This window comes from Lissotriton vulgaris, chromosome 6, assembly GCF_964263255.1.
Source record: "Lissotriton vulgaris chromosome 6, aLisVul1.2, whole genome shotgun sequence".
NCBI classification, from domain to species: domain Eukaryota; kingdom Metazoa; phylum Chordata; class Amphibia; order Caudata; family Salamandridae; genus Lissotriton; species Lissotriton vulgaris.
In genome coordinates this window covers 1,630,014,950-1,630,032,505 of record NC_141694.1, presented here as the reverse complement: position 1 = coordinate 1,630,032,505, position 17,556 = coordinate 1,630,014,950, and positions in this window count along the sequence as shown.

Sequence of the window (17,556 nt, the reverse complement as noted above, 5' to 3'; positions counted from 1 at the left end):
AGGATTTATGATGTGCGTGAAGGAGAGGACATAGGTATTATCGAATAAAGTCAATTAGTAGAAGTACCAAACACGCATATTAACCAGGCAGTCGATGAAATGGAGCTGAAACGTTAATACGGGTGAAGTTCATATCCCGCCCCTGGGCCAAGCACAGGCAATGATGAGCCTACACATAAAGGTAGGCCTGCAAAATCAGGTGCGGGGAGCCACAGAGTGAATAAACCTTGTAAAACGCAGGCGAAGCACACACACTGCACCAAATACCATGTCAAGTGCAGAAGGACCGAGCTGCGTCTCTGACAGAGCCTAGGAAAGAAAGAAGCCGCGAAAGCAGCAGCTGCGCCGACCCTCACACTTGAATTAAGGTGAGATTCGTCCAAAATCGACGAAAAGCTGAGGCATCACATTATGTTGAGGGAGACAGTTCCAATTCACTTAATCACCAACAGTATTTAAATCATTGCCAAGTAACTGAAAACATGCAAGAAGAGGCTTCCCAGCTCCACAGAACCTCAAAATGGCGGTTGGAAGCAGTGCTAAGGTGGTAGAAATTTAAACAGCCAGAAGGTGGAGAATGAGTACTGAGGCCGTAGAATAATGAATCTGCATTGTTCCGTGTGAAGAAAGGCAAAATTAGAGTAAGCTGAGGCAAAGGGCGGGCTATGCCGTATTAAAGGCTCCGGGCAACGGCAAGCTGAGGAAAATGCATTTATTTATTTATTTTATTAAACTTGTATTGCGCACAGCTACCCTCAATGGGTTTCCCGGCGCCAGAAATAGATAAAAGAAAGAAACATGCAAAAGGCTCAGACAGAAACTGGGAGTGCCAGGAAATTAATTAAACAGGAGGGTCTTCAATTTTTTGCGAAAAGAAAGAAGATTGGTCTCAGCTTTCAAAGCCGTCGGAAGAGCATTCCACATCTTTGGGCCAAGATAAGAAAATGAGCGGCCGCCCATTTTGGCTAGTTTAATTCTGGGAACAAAAAAGTCACCACTAGTGGAAGATCTTAAAGTGCGACCAGGCTTATAGACATGAACCAGGTTCTGCAGATATTTGGGGGCAGAGCCCTGCCTGATTTTAAAAAGGAGGCATAAGGTTTTGAATTTTACGTGGTTCGGGACTCTGAGCCAGTGAAGGTCACGCAAAGCCTGAGCTGCAGAAGATCTCCGAAGTACATTGCACAGTAAGCGGGCTGCCGAGTTTTGCACCACTTGAAGTTTATTCATAGTGGCCTTATCGGCACCAAGATATAGCGCATTCCCGTAATCAATACGGGAAAGTACGAGAGCCTGGACAACAGTTCTCCGAGTAGAGCAGGGCAGCATACACATGATCTTCTGCAACCATCTTAAGGTGGAAAAACAGATTGCAGCGACCTTTGTTACCTGCTGTCTCATAGAGAGCCTATCGTCAATGAGAAAACCTAGGTTTCGGGCAACGGGGGCTGGCTTCGGGAAAAGGACCCATATCACTGGGCCAGTGTTGAGGGCCCCACAGATCTTTATTCTTGCCCAGGATGACCACCTCGGTCTTGTCACCGTTGAGCTTGAGCAGATGGTTGTGCATCCAAGCAGCAACGCGTGACAGGCCAGATTTCAAGGCCGAGATCTCATGGCCCTCACTGCTGGAAAGAGAGAACACAATCTGCGTGTCATCAGCATACGAATAGATTGTCAAGCCGGCGTCCTTCCCGATGGTAGCAAGGGGTCTGATGTAAATATTGAACAGCAAAGGGCTGAGAATCGACCCCTGGGGGACGCGGTATGCCGATGAATGAACAGCAGATTCAGCTTCTGTCAAGAACACCTGAAAGGTACGCTCACCTAAAAAGGAGGTAATCCAGGCCAGCGCAGATCCAGCCACACCAAGGGAGCGGAGAGAGTCAAGAAGGATGGAATGGGACACAGTATCAAACGCTGCACTCAAATCCAAAAGGATGAGTGCAAAGGTCTCCCCGCGATCGATACCGTGCCGAAGCCTCTTCGTCACCCCGAGGAGAGCGGACTCAGTAGAATAGTGTGCGCGAAACCCGGATTGGGACGGATGAAGATATCCCACGTTCTTGACAAATGAATTAAGCTGAGTGTTCACGTGCCGTTCCAAAATTTTGGAACATGCAGGCAGCAGGGATATGGGCCTGAAACTTAGCTAAGTTGGAGATGTCCGCACCGGTCTTTTTTACCAAGGGTACAATCATGGCATGCTTCCACTTCTTCGCCCCCAGAGACTTTGTGAGAGATGAATTTAAGAGTCTCATTAAAACTCTACGAGGTTCGAGGTCCAACAGTTTTAAGATTTTCATAGGAACAGGGTCCCGGGGGGAGCCTGGCCTGATACTGTTCAGACACGAAAGTAAAGTGGTGTCGTCAAACAAAAGCCATTCGTGAATGTACATAGAAGGGGGAGGACGAGGACTGCTAAAAATAGCCGCCGTTTGGGAATCAACAGAAGACAGGGAGGTATTCAAGGTTTCTTAGATACGCTCCACTTTAGAGATGAAAAAATCTGCGATGGCATCACACTGAGATTTATCCAATGCCGGAGTAGAAGTTACTGTGTCTGCTCCCGTTAACTTCTTCACCACAGCAAAAAGAGTCCGTGGACAATTCTGTGCCTGGGTGATCGTAGATGTAGTAAAGGCGGCTTTGGCCAATTTACAATTAGCATGGTAGCTTTTTAATGCGGTTTTATAGACCAACTTACTAGAGGTAGAATAAGAAAGTCTCCATTTCCTTTCCAACGCCTTGCACTTTGCTCGTTGTAGTTTTAAATCTTCTGTGAACCAAGGTGCAGGAGGATGAAGGGATCTATGATTATTAGATAGAGGAGGGGAGGATGCAATCACAGCATCCATCAACCACTGAGAAACTGCAGCGTTAGATTCTGCACCAGAGCTTTCCAGGATCTGAATAGATTCAGTGAGATGTTAATTGAATGCCACCATATTAAGCTTGTCCCACCGATAAGAAGGCTTACTCTTACCAATACAAGGCTTAGAGTTAATTAGTGGGAAAGGTAACATAAAATATACCGCAAAATGGTCAGACCATTCTAAAGGGCGAGCACTTTGGGAGCAATCATAAGGCATGTTGGAAATGATTGGATCAAGCAGATGACCGGCCGAGTGGGTAGCCCCAGAATTACAAAGTAGAAGATTAAAAACTTCAAGGTCAGATAACAACGACTGACTGGGAATACCTTCCACATCATCAAGATGGATATTTAGATCGCCAAGAATGGTGAAATTAGCCGATTTGAGTAGCACAGGAGATATAGTGTCAGCCAAGGGCCAGCATTGCCCGGAGGGCGATATATCAGAAGACCGGAGAGTGTTAGTTGAGGGCCAATCATTAGTTTAAAAAGTGCAGCCTCACTTCCAGGAAGGGGGAACGACTCCAATTTACATTGGTAGATGGTTTTAAAGATAATAGCAATCCCCCCTCCCTTCCCGGAGACCCTATTCTGGCGTACCATCACATAGTTGTTGGGAACGGCTATAGCAATGTCAGGTCCGGAGCTTTCGTGGAGCTAGGTCTCAGTCAGAAACAACGCATCTGGCGACTCATCATTTATAAAATCAAATAGATGAAATTTATTTTTAGGAAGCGATCTACAATTTATGCTCCAAAATTGGAGAGGGAGGGAGGCAGGAAGTTTCTTAGTGGGCTTCCTTTTACCCCGGTGGTGCGCCTTAGTGGTTTGAGTCTTAGAAAGCAGCATCTTACCGGTGGAAAAATCACAGCCAGCACAAGTGAAGTAGTGGGTGGGCAAAATGCAAGACGTACAAGAGGCAGAAATGTGGGGTCGCAAAGATTGTAAAATAGAAGCAGAGTACGTAAAACGATTGACATTAAGAATGTGAGGTGGCTGACCTGGGCTAACGTACAAGGTGTCAATGTACAGCCCGTCCTGCAGCCCGTCCTCAGCGCGGACGGGCGCAGACGGGCTGAACTCAGGCATAACTCCGGCGTCATTCCGGCGATCCCGCTGCGCGTTACCGCTGCGCGTCAACAGGACTTGCTTTTATGCTGGTCTAGCCTCCTAGCGACGACTAGACCGCTGGGAGCATGAAGCGCCTCCGGGCGTGTGCCCACCGAAGATGACCGCCACACGAGACAGGGCGAGGGACCCGCGAAATGCAGTGTATTTTCCTATTAAAGTGCAGGTAAGCGCCGTAAAATGGAGCCGTAAAATGGCGCCGTAAAATGGCGGCCGCGCTATCGGCTTGAGGGAAACAACTCACTCCATCTGAACTCGGCGTCTCAGCATCATGAAGGACAGTTCAGGACGTCGCAGCAGTGTTCCAAGACGCTCTAGCGATGCAGCATACCTTCCCCGCAGGAACAGGCGGTCTGGAAGCGGTGCGTCTCCTGCGGCCGCTGCAGAGCTTTACCCGGATACCGCCATCACCGCCAGGCGCCCACAGATGCCGCCTTAATAATAACATTTTTGTTAGTTAAGAAGAATGTGAGTTCCAGGCTTAGACAACAGCCCTTTTGTCTCTGTTTCTACCACATAACCTCAGCAGTAGCTCAATGTATGTCAAAGACACATGATGCTTCTGGAGGAAATGGCTTTCTGAACAACGGAGGAAGATTGCATGGTTCTGGAGGGACATGCATACAATTCAAAAGAGCACCTACCTACCTGTTCTGAGAAGACCTCAGCTGTACATCAACAAAAATAGAGTGACAGAGGGTGCTTAAAGGTCCAGCATACGTGCTCCTCGAGAAACTAGTAAATTAACACAGTATGCAATTCCTGGTGAAGGAAGCAGTGGGGCGGAAGGAGGTTAGGAAGGTCTGTTCCCTGACCCTATAGTGGAGACAGGGAGTCTCTCAATTTGAGAAGTGGGGCCCTCACACACCCAGTTGGCTGTCCTGCTTCATCATAGGGCATGCTCCTTGTCAGGCCGGCGCTGAAATGCTTGACTGACACCCTATGAGGGGCTCTTTTTTGGAGATCTTTTTATCCCAAGCCAATAGGTGCAGTACGGGTAGAGGGCCTACAGGTGTAGATGTGTGTGAACGGATGTGTAGTAATGGTATTGGGAGGGTATTAAAAAGGGGAAGGTCAGTGGTGCTCCAAATTCAGTTTTAATCACAAAGTTCACTTGTCTCAATTAAAAACAGAAAATGCAGACCACTTCAGGAGTAATGTCCAGTAGTGTCTGAGAATTCAAGGTCGACATGTTTCTTGCCTAGTGTGTCAAGCAGATCATGTGGCAATTCTCCAGGACCAATCTTTAACTATTATGTACACAATGGTTGGTTCACTATCAGTGTTGTAAGTGGACCAAGTAAACCAAAACCTAACAATGAGGCACCTGATCTATGTAGACCAACCTAGAAGAAAAAGGTAAAATGCATAATTTCATAGCCAAGTTAGAAGTAGGATTGTATACTTATAACTGGCAGTATACTCCTCGTGGCTTCATGCTGAAAAAGTGAAAAAACACTGGTTATTTTCTAAGGTGCATTTAAAACAAGAGGTGCAGTGTCACATGTGAAGTACAACCATCAGTAGAAATGCAAAGGGTAGTAAAGCAACCACATTGGTTTGTTTATTGTAGGGACTGTCATGACCTGACAGTAAGGGCGACTGACCAGGGAGCGCTAGGACCCTGTAGGTCCTAGGAAGAGTGACCAGGTCACCTGACACCCAGATCCGGTGAGGGGACAGGAAGTAGACACTAACAACTGTGACTGAAGACGAGGACGGACGTGCCCATGACCAGCACTGTAAGAATCAATAAAGATAATCAAATCACCAACCTGTCGTGCTGCGTGTGGTGTGACCTCTGACCAGCGACATAGATACGACAACTGGCGACGAAGGTTCAGAAACGAATCGACGCGTGGATCGACGCGTGTCCTGTGCGTGCACCATCGAGGAGAACCAGGTGCCCACCCTGGATGCGCTGTGAACACAAAGGAAGACGGAAAGAGCGGCGCGGGAGCCCATCCCGACAGCGACTGGGAAAACTGCAGACGATCGTGGTAAGCGCTAAGCACAAGCGCGGGCTTTTGAAAACAAGGCGCAAGCTCTCGCGAGAGCGTAGAAGTCTCGGCGGCCATTACTGAGTCAGGCGGCTGGGCCAATCAAAGGAGAGAACCAGTAAGGAGGCCATTTTGAGGTCAGGAAAAGCGAGATTTCGATCATGAAATCTTGCGAGAACGACGGCGGCAATTTTAAATGGGACATTGACGAAATTGGCCATAGGAAACAACAGAAGCAACCATTTCAAGGCCAGGCGAAGAGGAAATTAATTGAAATAACACTGAAAAAGAGATAATTAAAGAAAACGAAGAGAAATAAAGGCAGACAGAGGTAGAAAGAAGAGGAAAGGGACAGAAAGATCCCCACAATAAAACAACAAAGAAAAAAAAATAAAGGGCAAAAGAAGATAAAAGAGAATAAACAAAGTACAAAACACAATTAAGGCACCAGAGAAAAGATAAAGAATAAAGAAAAAGGAGCAGAAATAAAAGAGTAAATAAGAAAATAAGAACATGGCTGAGACCAGACAAAGCTCACAGTAACACAGACCACTGCCATTTAGCGTATCGGAGCCACAGGTGGGAATAAGATGGGAGAAGTGGATCACTAAATTTGAGAGGTACATGGAAGAAATGGATGTAGTAGAAGCCAAACAACGTGGACTGTTCCTAAACCTGGTGGGAGATGAGGTAGATGACCTGTTAGTAACCATACCAACGAGCAAAACAAGCACATACACAGGGCTAATGAAGTGCCTGACGAACAAATTTGACCCCCAGAGAAATATTGACTTTGAAAGGTACAGCTTTAACATAGCATTTCAACAACATGACGAGTCACTGGATGATTTCGCAACCAGGCTGAGAAAACTAGTGACCCACTGTGAGTTCGAGAAATATGACAATGGCAGGCCATCCGCCTAAGAGTAATAGAAGGATGTCGTGACACAGACTTTCGCACAAGAATACTCAAAGAGCCGACCACACTAGAAAAGATCTTGGAACTGGCAAGAGCAGAAGCAAGGGCGATGGCACATGCAAGACAAATGGAACGACGGGTTGAACAGGCTCACAGAATAACGGATACTGGTCGATCAGGACGCTGGAAGAAGGGGTCAAATGACCAAATGACAAGAAAACAACTAGGATCACAGTGCTACAGATGCGGGCTGGAATTTCCACATCGAGGAGCATGCCCAGCATTTGGTCAGATATGCCGAAAATGCAATAGAAGCAACCATTTTGCCACCATGTGCCAAGGCATGCAATTCAAGAATGAAAGAGGTAGGCCAGGGAGACCACGAATGACAACAAACCGGCATGTGCGACACATGGAAACGACAACAAGGAGCTCTTCGCTAGAGTCAGAAGGAGATGAAGAAGCAGAAGAAAAAGTAGAGCATCTATACCTCATGTCCACGGCTGAAGAACAAAGTGAAGAAAGTATAAGGCTGGTAGACAAGAGGACAATAAAGAAAACCGAATCAGTGGCCATCGATGTAGGGCCTCACCAAACAGAATTCGTTTTAGACAGTGGAGCCACGTGCAACATAATGTGTGCCACGGAATATGAAAAAATGAAGAGGAAACCGCACTTACAACCATCAAGAGTACAAGTATTCACCTGGGGTGCGAAAAGACCAGTCACAAACTTGGGGAAATTCACAGACACCTTGACATATAAGAACAAAACGGTCACAGAGGGGATTCACGTACTAAGAGGAGACAACCCAGGCCCATGCTTACTAAGCAACGTCACAGCGCAAGTAATGGGTCTGTTAGAGATGACATACCACATGTCCGACAAAGAGAGACTTATTGAAGAGATGTAGAGCGACCAATATTGTCTATCTCTTTCTCTCTCTCTATCTCTCTCTCTCTCTATCTCTCTCTCTCTCTCTCTCTCTCTATTATTCTCCCTCCTTCACTGCAACTGCAAGTAAGAACTGTCAATGGGGGGCGACAGTGATTATGAAAATGTGTCATGAACATTTGTTTGCAACAAAGGGGGAGATGTAATGACCTGACAGTAAGGGCGACTGACCAGGGAGCGCTAGGTCCTAGGAAGAGTGACCAGGTCACCGGACACCAGATCCGGTGAGGGGACAGGAAGTAGACACTAACAACTATGACTGAGGACGAGGACGGACGTGCCCATGACCAGCGCTGTAAGAATCAATAAAGATAATCAAATCACCAACCTGTCGTGCTGCGTGTGGTGTGACCTCTGACCAGCGACATAGATACGACAGGGACACTCGCCCTGTTAGGGCGAATATCTGGCTCAGTCGAATCATGGGCAGAGGAAACGCTATAATTATTAGCTTCCTGCAAAGGTGCAGTAGAAGGAATAAAACACAAAGAATTAATGAAAAGGAGATAAGGACTGGACGTCCAGGGTCTCCCTGTGCGGAGAGAGGTATAGCGGAGTCGTAGTGGGCTGTCAAAGTAAATAGCGGCATGGGTGTAGAACTCACGGTTCATCTATCACTGATCAATCTGAGACCTAGCCCGTCCTCCACCTTATCGGAAGTGAGGAGGGGCAGGCTGGGCGCCGTACTCCAATACCTGCCACGAGGCGCGAGGCCCCAGCGGACCGGAAGTGCGTCATATGGCGCTGGGCGGATCGTCGGTAGGGTGCTGCTCTTGCTGCGAATGTGTCAAAGCAGGCACTGTGTTGCTCTCGCTACGAGAGCGATAAAGCGGGCACCATGTTGGTTGTGAGGAATGAAGTAATGGCCAGCAATGTGAGGCCTGAGGGACCAAGGGACTTCAGTGGTTTCTTTGCCGAAGGATAGGCCCCCTGTTGGGGGAGACTAGTGGCTTATTAAGGCCAATGATGGAGGAAATAGTAAGTGACCGGAGGTGCTCAGATAGGTGTCTGGCACTCATGTTGTTAACAAACAATGTAAAAGGAGTAGGTAAACAATATCACTGGAGTGATTATTAGGTTCCACGTCATAAAACGGTACAGTAAACATATCACTACTCTGGTCACTGGTGGTAATGGGAGTACCAAGCACATAAGTGTGTTAGAGTAGTCCTTCCGAATGGCTCCAGCAAGGGGATGCTTCATATCAAGTACATTGCCTCGCCTGGTCGATGAAGGCATAATTCAGACCATGAAGGGGGCACATGTAAAATCAAGCAAGCCCTGTTTAAAATGGAACAACGCTTGATTTTTCGGCTGTCATGTGACACGAGGGGACTGAACAAAAATATCCCATGGACTGAAGTAAATAGATAAGACCCTAGTCCATTTCACAAATAAAGGGGAGGTTACCTTAGGGGTACTTTACTTCAATCTTTTAGGATTCTTTTCCCCCACACAACATCCAGCCACATGTGCTCCACTCCAATGATATTGCTTAACTACTGATCTCACACTCCTTTTGCATTTTTTTGTTAAAAACATGAGTGCCAGACACCTATCTTACAGTAAGAAAAAGTAGGGAACCCAATCGACCCTTAGAGACTTGGGTAGTGTATATAACAATAGGTAATAGGGCCTGCAAGGGATTTTCTTTAGATGCACTTAGTCAGACATTTCATGTACAATCTATTCATTGCTAGCTCCTCTCAGTAGCTTGCACAAATTGTTTAATAACTGAATTTACTTATTTAAGTCAGAATGAATCTCTTATAGATGCTTTTCAAACGGGTGTTCATTTTTCAAAAGTCACATTTTATAACAAAAAAATATTTATTGAAGGGTACAAAAGACTATAGCACCACACAATGACCGAGGTTTACAAATTAATTGTTTTTTTCTAACACCTCATAATCACTGATTAGAACATCTATTCCAAACAAAACATATAGAAGGAAAGTTAAACTGATTAACACAAAAAAACAATTCCTTCTGGGAGGTAACACAGAGGAAATATATATTACCTATTGCTATAGACCCCTATCTTAGCACCTCCGGTCACCTACTAGTTCCTCCATCATTGGTTTTATCTGTGATTCCTGCTGGTATACCTTGTTCTTGATTATAGTCTTCTATTCTGGTTTGGATTCCTTGCCTACTAATTCCTCCTTATGGGAAACTTCTTTCTTTCCTTTTCATGCCTGGTGGCTCCACTTCTTCCATCAGAGGTTTTTCCTTACTGGGGTTTTTCCTCTTGGGACTCCTTTTGGAAGGCACTGTCTGCTTTGGCCTTTTACCTAGAGGGGGTCGCCTTTACCTCAGACAGACCAGAACCCTCAAGAACCAAAGACAAGGATCTCTCCAACACGCCAGAGCCAGTAAGAACACTACAAGTCGTGACAATGTTTTGAAAACAACAAACCCTTGTTTTTGAAAGACAAGTCAAGCTGAAAGATCTTTTTCTTTCCCTATGCTGCAGGAGACAAGTGGTTAATTCTGACATTTGAGACGCCTCAGCTGAAGAGCCCGCCCATTACTTACTTGCCCCTGACATTCCTTTGCTATCTGTTTTGAATCATTGACAAAACCGATGATCTTGGATAGGCAAAACCTTTTGGCTATGCCAATGCTTGTTAGCTATCTAATTCACTAATGGGACCACTTCTACTTTTGTGTCTGGGCCTATTTTTTATCCCAGTCCGACCCTGGAATTGCACAGTCCTCATTGCATAATTACCGTATTTTCCGGCGTATAAGACGACTTTTTAACCCCTTAAAATTTTCTCGAAAGTCGGGGGTCGCTTATACGCCGGGTACAAGATTTTATGGTATGTTTTCATGCGCTTTTTCATAGCGAGGACTTCACTCGAAGGTGTCAGACCGCTTCACAATAGGAAATAACAAGAAACAACACACCTTATGTCAAAAAATACAGCCACCGGCCCTGGCAACGTCCACACCCAGGCCCCGCGCCATGAATTGTGCAAGTATCGAAAGCGAGCGTTTTTTTGTCATAGCGAGGACTTCACTCGAAGGTGTCAGACCGCTTCACAATAGGAAATAACAAGAAACAACACACCTTATGTCAAAAAATACAGCCACCGGCCCTGGCAACGTCCACACACAGGCCCCGCGCCATGAAGTATCGAAAGCGAGCGTTTTTTTCATAGCAAAGACTTCACTCGAAGGTGTCAAACCGCTTCACAAGCGAGCAAATGGCGCCATGAGTCTTACCTCGACTGCCGCTGCCGCTGTACACGCGCCTCCAACCGCTTGCACATCCCCAGGCAGACGAGGCAGCAGGACGTCCGAAACACGGTATATGGCAATGGGCAGCCAGCGCCGAAGATGGCAGCGCCCAGTGTGTTGACACGTTTGGCACGTTTGGCACGTTTTGGCACGCGCACCTCTCCCCTTGACATAGGCGTGGCATAGAAAGGGGACTGTAGAATGTTCCCGAATGTTACCGAAGGCAGTAGAGCACTTGCCGTGATTGGCTGGTTGTTGCGAAGAGGAAAGGCAGTCTGGTGAGCAGATAGCGTATTTGCCGTACCGTACGTGTGGTGTTGAAGACAGTCTCTGCACCTGTTCATACTGTACAGCACCAGTACATCGAGTGCAAATGGCTGACAGTCAAGAACCCGGCAAGGCTCCAGCAGCACATTCCGTGCAAATGGCAGACAGCGAAGAACCAGGCAAGGCTCCTGCAGCACATTCCGTGCAAATGGCAGGCAGCGAAGAACTCAGCAAGGCTCCAGCAGTGGCAAGAAGAAGGAAATATGAAGCCAGTTACAAACTTAAAGTTGTGGATTTTGCCACGGAACATAATAACTGTGCTGCTGCTAGACAATATGGAGTGACAGAAAAGATGGTTCGGGCCTGGAGAGCAAATGAGAAAGCATTACGGAGTATGCCAAGGGGCAAGTGTGCACTAAGAAGAGGCACCCCACATTGGCCAGAACTGGAAAAGCATGTGGCAGACATGGTGGCCGAGCATCGGCAAAGCGGGTATGTCGTGACCCGAAATAAAATCCGATTGGTTGCACTTCAGTGGGCCAAATCTAATCCAGATCTCAGCCACAGATTTAAGGCCACTGTATCCTGGTGTACCAGATTCTTGGGAAGGCATAATCTGGTATTGCGGCAAAAGACAAAAATTGCCCAGAAATTACCTGCGGATCTTGATGCCAAAATGCATAGCTTCCATCGCTACGTTATTAGGCTGCGCAATGAACATGGCTATGCGCTAAGTAGCATCGGAAATATGGATGAAACTCCAATGAATTTCGATATGATTGCCAACAAAACTGTCCATCAAAAAGGCGAAAAGACAATTTTAATAAAAACAACAGGACATGAGAAGTCCAGTTTCACAGTGGTACTTGCATGCACAGCTGATGGTGGCAAACTGAGACCAATGGTTATTTTTAAAAGAAAAACAATGCCGAAACTCAAGTTTCCTGTTGGTTGTTTTGTGCATGTGAATGAGAAAGGATGGATGGATGAAGAAGGGGTAAAGCTATGGCTTGATAACGTATGGAGCAGGCGACCAAGTGGACTTCTACAAAGACGTAGTCTACTGGTGTGGGATATGTTCAGGGCTCATTTAACTCCCAGCACCAAGCAAAGGCTGGCAAGACTAAAAACAGATGCTGCAGTTATACCTGGAGGATTGACATCGTTGGTGCAGCCACTGGATGTGTGCCTAAACAAGCCATTTAAAGATCGCATCCGAGAACAGTGGAATGAGTGGATGGTTAGCGGTGAAAAAACATTCACAAAAGGAGGAAACATGCGTGCTCCACAGTTGGATGTTTTGTGCACCTTTGTTATAAAGGCCTGGAACGACATTGATGCAGAAACTGTAATAAAGTCTTTCAAGAAGTGTGGCATATCAAATTCATTAGATGGTATGGAGGACGACTATCTGTGGGAAGGTGAAGAGGATGCCGAAGAAGAGACCACATCATCTGATACGGAATTGGTACAAGATCCATACGATGACTGCCTTACAGATGTACCACAAGATCTCATTGACTTACTTATGAGATCAGATGATGAAGAGGAGGATTTTGAAGGCTTTTAAAGGGAACGTTGTAAATCCTGTAGAAATCGCTTGGATTTATGGAAAGTTATGGAACGTTTAATCCACTTGCACTGTTTCATGCACTAATTTATGTTTACCGTACCATACCGGTATATTCAGAAGTGACAGTTTTTGATATGGTTTTAAATAAAAATATTCCGTGTAAAGCAAGATTGTTTATACAACCAATTTGTTTGCGTTCAGTCTTTGAGTTTGTAAAATAAACGCTTATAGGTACCCACTGCTCACTGATAAAGCCTTACTGCTCACCCACAGGGAGGAGGACTAGACTAATACGGTAAGTTCAAAATACGGTACCGGTACATTCTCGGAATGGCTTTGCAGTACTGCGTTGGACTGCGCTGGAAGTGGGGGGTCGTCTTATACGGCGAGTATAGCACAAAACCTAAAATTTTTCAGGCAAAGTAGGGGGTCGTCTTATACGCCGGGTCGTCTTATATTCTGCCCTTTAAGGGGAATTACCAGTTCTAAAGCTGGTTATCCCTACACTCGGGAAGCAAGTTTGTATTGGTTTTAAATACATTTGAGGGCCAACACTTTTAATTAAACTGCATGAGCTGGTTTCTGCATGGCAGAACTGACCACATAGTAACTATTTTCTGCTTGGGTTGAGATACAGGGGCAGATTTACTAAGTTTTGACACCAAGCAGTAGAGAAACCAAGTTGCTGGACTGCTTTGCATCAAAGGGTAAGAGAGAAATCGCACCATATCTAGTAAGACGTGGTGCTGTTTTTTATCTTTCCCAAGTGCTGACACACTTTAGGCTTCCATGCGCCAACACAAACACTCTTCCACTGCAGTGCAAGGGTGTGTGCATTCTGTGAAGCTTAGGATTTATGCTGTAAGACGACCCTTCCAGTCCAAAAGCTATTCACTACTTTACTCACTTCATATGTGCACTTCACAGTGCAACACGGTATACAGTCAAAATATCGAGTTTTTAATATCGAGTTACATTAATATCGAGTTAAAAATATAGAATGGACACAATATCTAATGGACAGAATATAGACTACAAAAATAGAGAATAGAATAGCATAAATATTGAATCAAAAAATATAGAATGGACAAAATATCAAATGGACAGAATATAGACAACAAAAATATAGAATGACAGAATATAGACAACACAAATATAGAATGACAGAATATAGACAACCAAAATCTAGAATGACAGAATATAGACAACAAAAATATCGAATTTGAGGTAAGTTAATATTAATTTTTTAAAGTATTTTTTATGTTAGTATATGTGTGAAAAGAGTATATTTATTTTATAATTTATTTTAATTAATTAATTTTATGATATTTTATTTTTGCGTAATATAATTCTGTAGCGGGTTGTGGGTTTATAGGGGAATAGGGTGGGAAGTAATTTAATTATAATTAATTAAATATGTTGATTTATTTATTGGTATTTATTTAGAATTAATTGTTAATTGATCATTAATTGGTAATTAAAATATAATTGATAATTATTTTATTTAATTGATTAATTGATAATTATGTTAATTTTTTTAATGTATTTTCAGTAGTGGGTTGTGGGTTAATAGGGAAATAGGGTGGAAAGTAATTTAGTTATAAATAATTAAATATGGTAATTAATTAAAATTTAATTGGTAATTATTTTAATTAATTGATAATTATGTTAATTCTATTGTATTTTTTGTAGCGGGTTGTGGGTTTATAGAGGGATAGGGTGGGAAGTAATTTAATTATAAATAATAAATCTGTTAAATCATTTATTGGTATTTATTTAGAATTAATTGGTAATTGATAATTAATTGATAATTAATTAAAATTTAATAGTTAATTATTTTAATTAATTGATTAATTGATAATTATGTTAATTTTATTAATGTATTTTCTGTAGCGGGTTGTGGGTTTATAGGGGAATAGGGTGGGAAGTAATTTAATTATAAATAATTAAATATGTTAATTTATTTATTGGTATTTATTTAGAATTAATTGTTAATTGATAATTAATTGTTAATTAATTAAAATGTATTTGTATTTTTTTTTAATTAATTGATTCATTGATAAATATGTAAATTGTATTAATGTATTTTCTGTAGTGGGTTGTGGGTTTATAGGGGAATAGGGTGGGAAGTAATTTAAATATAATTATTTAAATGTTTAAATGTATTTATTGGTATTTATTTTGAATTAATTGATATTTAAATTTTTAATTGGGAATTCATTAACGTATGAGATACTTAATTAATTCGGAAGGATCAGACAATCAACCATACTTTTTAACGTTTATGTTCGATAAGGATGCTAAGTTTTTTCTTTGGAGGATCAACGACCCTAATTATTTTAAAAGAGTACGGTTCAAGACCGCAAGAGATTTGGTAAAAACCTGGCGCAATATACAGGCTTTTTGTAATTTGACTTTCTTTCACCCTAATTTAATTTTATGGGGAAATCCGGGCTTACCCGGGATATTTAACGATGGAGCCGCCAATATATGGCGAGCGCATGGAATAAAAACACTCGGAGACTTATATGGCGCACAAGGGCTGTTGAGCTTTGAGAGCCTTAAAACACTATATAATGTTACTGATACCATGCGATACAAGTATATGCAAATATATGATTTCCTGACTCGAAAAATGCAGCTTCAGAGTATCTCAGAGCCCACTGTTATCTGGGAGAGCCTGTATTCTCAAAAGAATAAGTCCCTAATAAGTCACTGTTATAAACGTTTTATTACATACAGAGCTAGTGATTGTAGTATCTTGGTGGAGAAATGGAATAGGATGCTAGGGAGTAATATTAGTTCAGCAGCTATCAACAGACCTTTGGGCAATATCCATAAAGTCGTTCTTTCCTCAAGTTTAAGATTGCAACAATTTAAGACAACTTGCATGCTTTATCATACCCCTGAAAGAATTTCTAAATGGGCTTCTAACAGTAGCTATACTGATAGAACTAAATGCCCTAAATGTTCGTTGGCTGCGGCAGACTTGGTGCATATGTTGTATACTTGCCCTAAGATATCTGAATTCTGGACATCGGTTGAGAATGTAATGAAATTAAAATTAGGATGTACATTTTCCCTGGATCCGGCTTTAGTTCTGCTTGATGTTAATATCGCGAACACTCCACATAAGTCTATAATTACAATCATGCTATCATGCGCAAAACTTATAATCGCCCGCGCTTGGATTTCCCCTACACCCCCACACTTCATGGAATGGTGGTCATTACTTAATGAGATTCACTGTATGGAATCTACTCTGGATAGGATTAGAGACAATAAGGCCTTGGTTAAATTTGATAAGATTTGAGGGTCTGTTATTTGCTGAAACGAATACTTACACAAGGCCTACTTAGCACATGAATATCGATTTATAATATTTGCCTGCAACATGAATTACACTTTATGTGTCTGGGTCTAATGAGAATTCATTTATTATGATATGTTTATCCTGTCCATGATCTGAAATTCTTTTTTCCTTTTCTTCTTCTTTTTCTCATTGTTAACTTCTTGATATGTGTGTTTTGATTACATTTCTTTCCTGTGCTGCTAATAATAAAATGTTTAAAAAAAAAAAACGTATAATTGGTAATTCATTTTGATTAATTGATAATTATGTAAATTGTATTAATGTATTTTCTGTAGCGGGTTGTGGGTTTGTAGGGGAATAGGGTGCGAGGTAATTTAATTATAATTAATTAAATTTTTAAATTTATTTTTCGCTATTTATTTGGAATTAATTGATATATACATTTTGAATTGGTAATTAATTAAAATATAATTGGTAATTAATTTTTATTATTAGTTAATTATGTCAATTTTATTAATTTATTTTCTGTAGCGGGTTGTGTGTTTATAGGGGAATAGGGTGGGAAGTAATTTAATTGTGAAAGAAATACATATTATTTATTTATTGGTTTTGTTTTGCTGTAATTTTTAATACATATTTAATTGTTAATTAATTAATTGTTAATTGGTAAATAATTTGTATTAATAGATAATTATTTGTAATAAATATTTTTAAGTATATTTATTTGAATAATTATTATATTATATAAAATAGTTAATTAGTTTTAATTAATTAGTATTTGCTATTAATATTTAATTTATTTTTATTCATATATGAAGTATTTACTTTCTCTACTGTTGCATTCTCTGGAGTGTGAATAGTAATTTTAACCCTCCCGCTGTCCAACGCTTTCCCTACTGTTGCACTCTCTGGAGCGGGAATAGTAATTTTAACCCTCCCGCTAGCCAATGCTTTCCCTACTGTTGCAGTTTCTGGAGTGGGAATAGTAATTTTTAGCCCTACGCTATCCAATGCTTTCCCTATTGTTGCACTCTTTGGAGTGGGAATAGTAATTTTTACCCCTACGCTATCCAACGCTTTTCCTACTTTTGCACTTTCTGGAGTGGGAATAGTAATTTTTACCCCTACGCTATCCAACGCTTTCCCTACTGTTGCACTCTGTGGTGTGGGAATAGTAATTTTAACCCTCCCGCTATCCAACGCTTTCCATACTGTTGCATTCTTTGGAGTGGGAATAGTAATTTTTACCCCTACGCTATCCAACGCTTTCTATATTGTTGC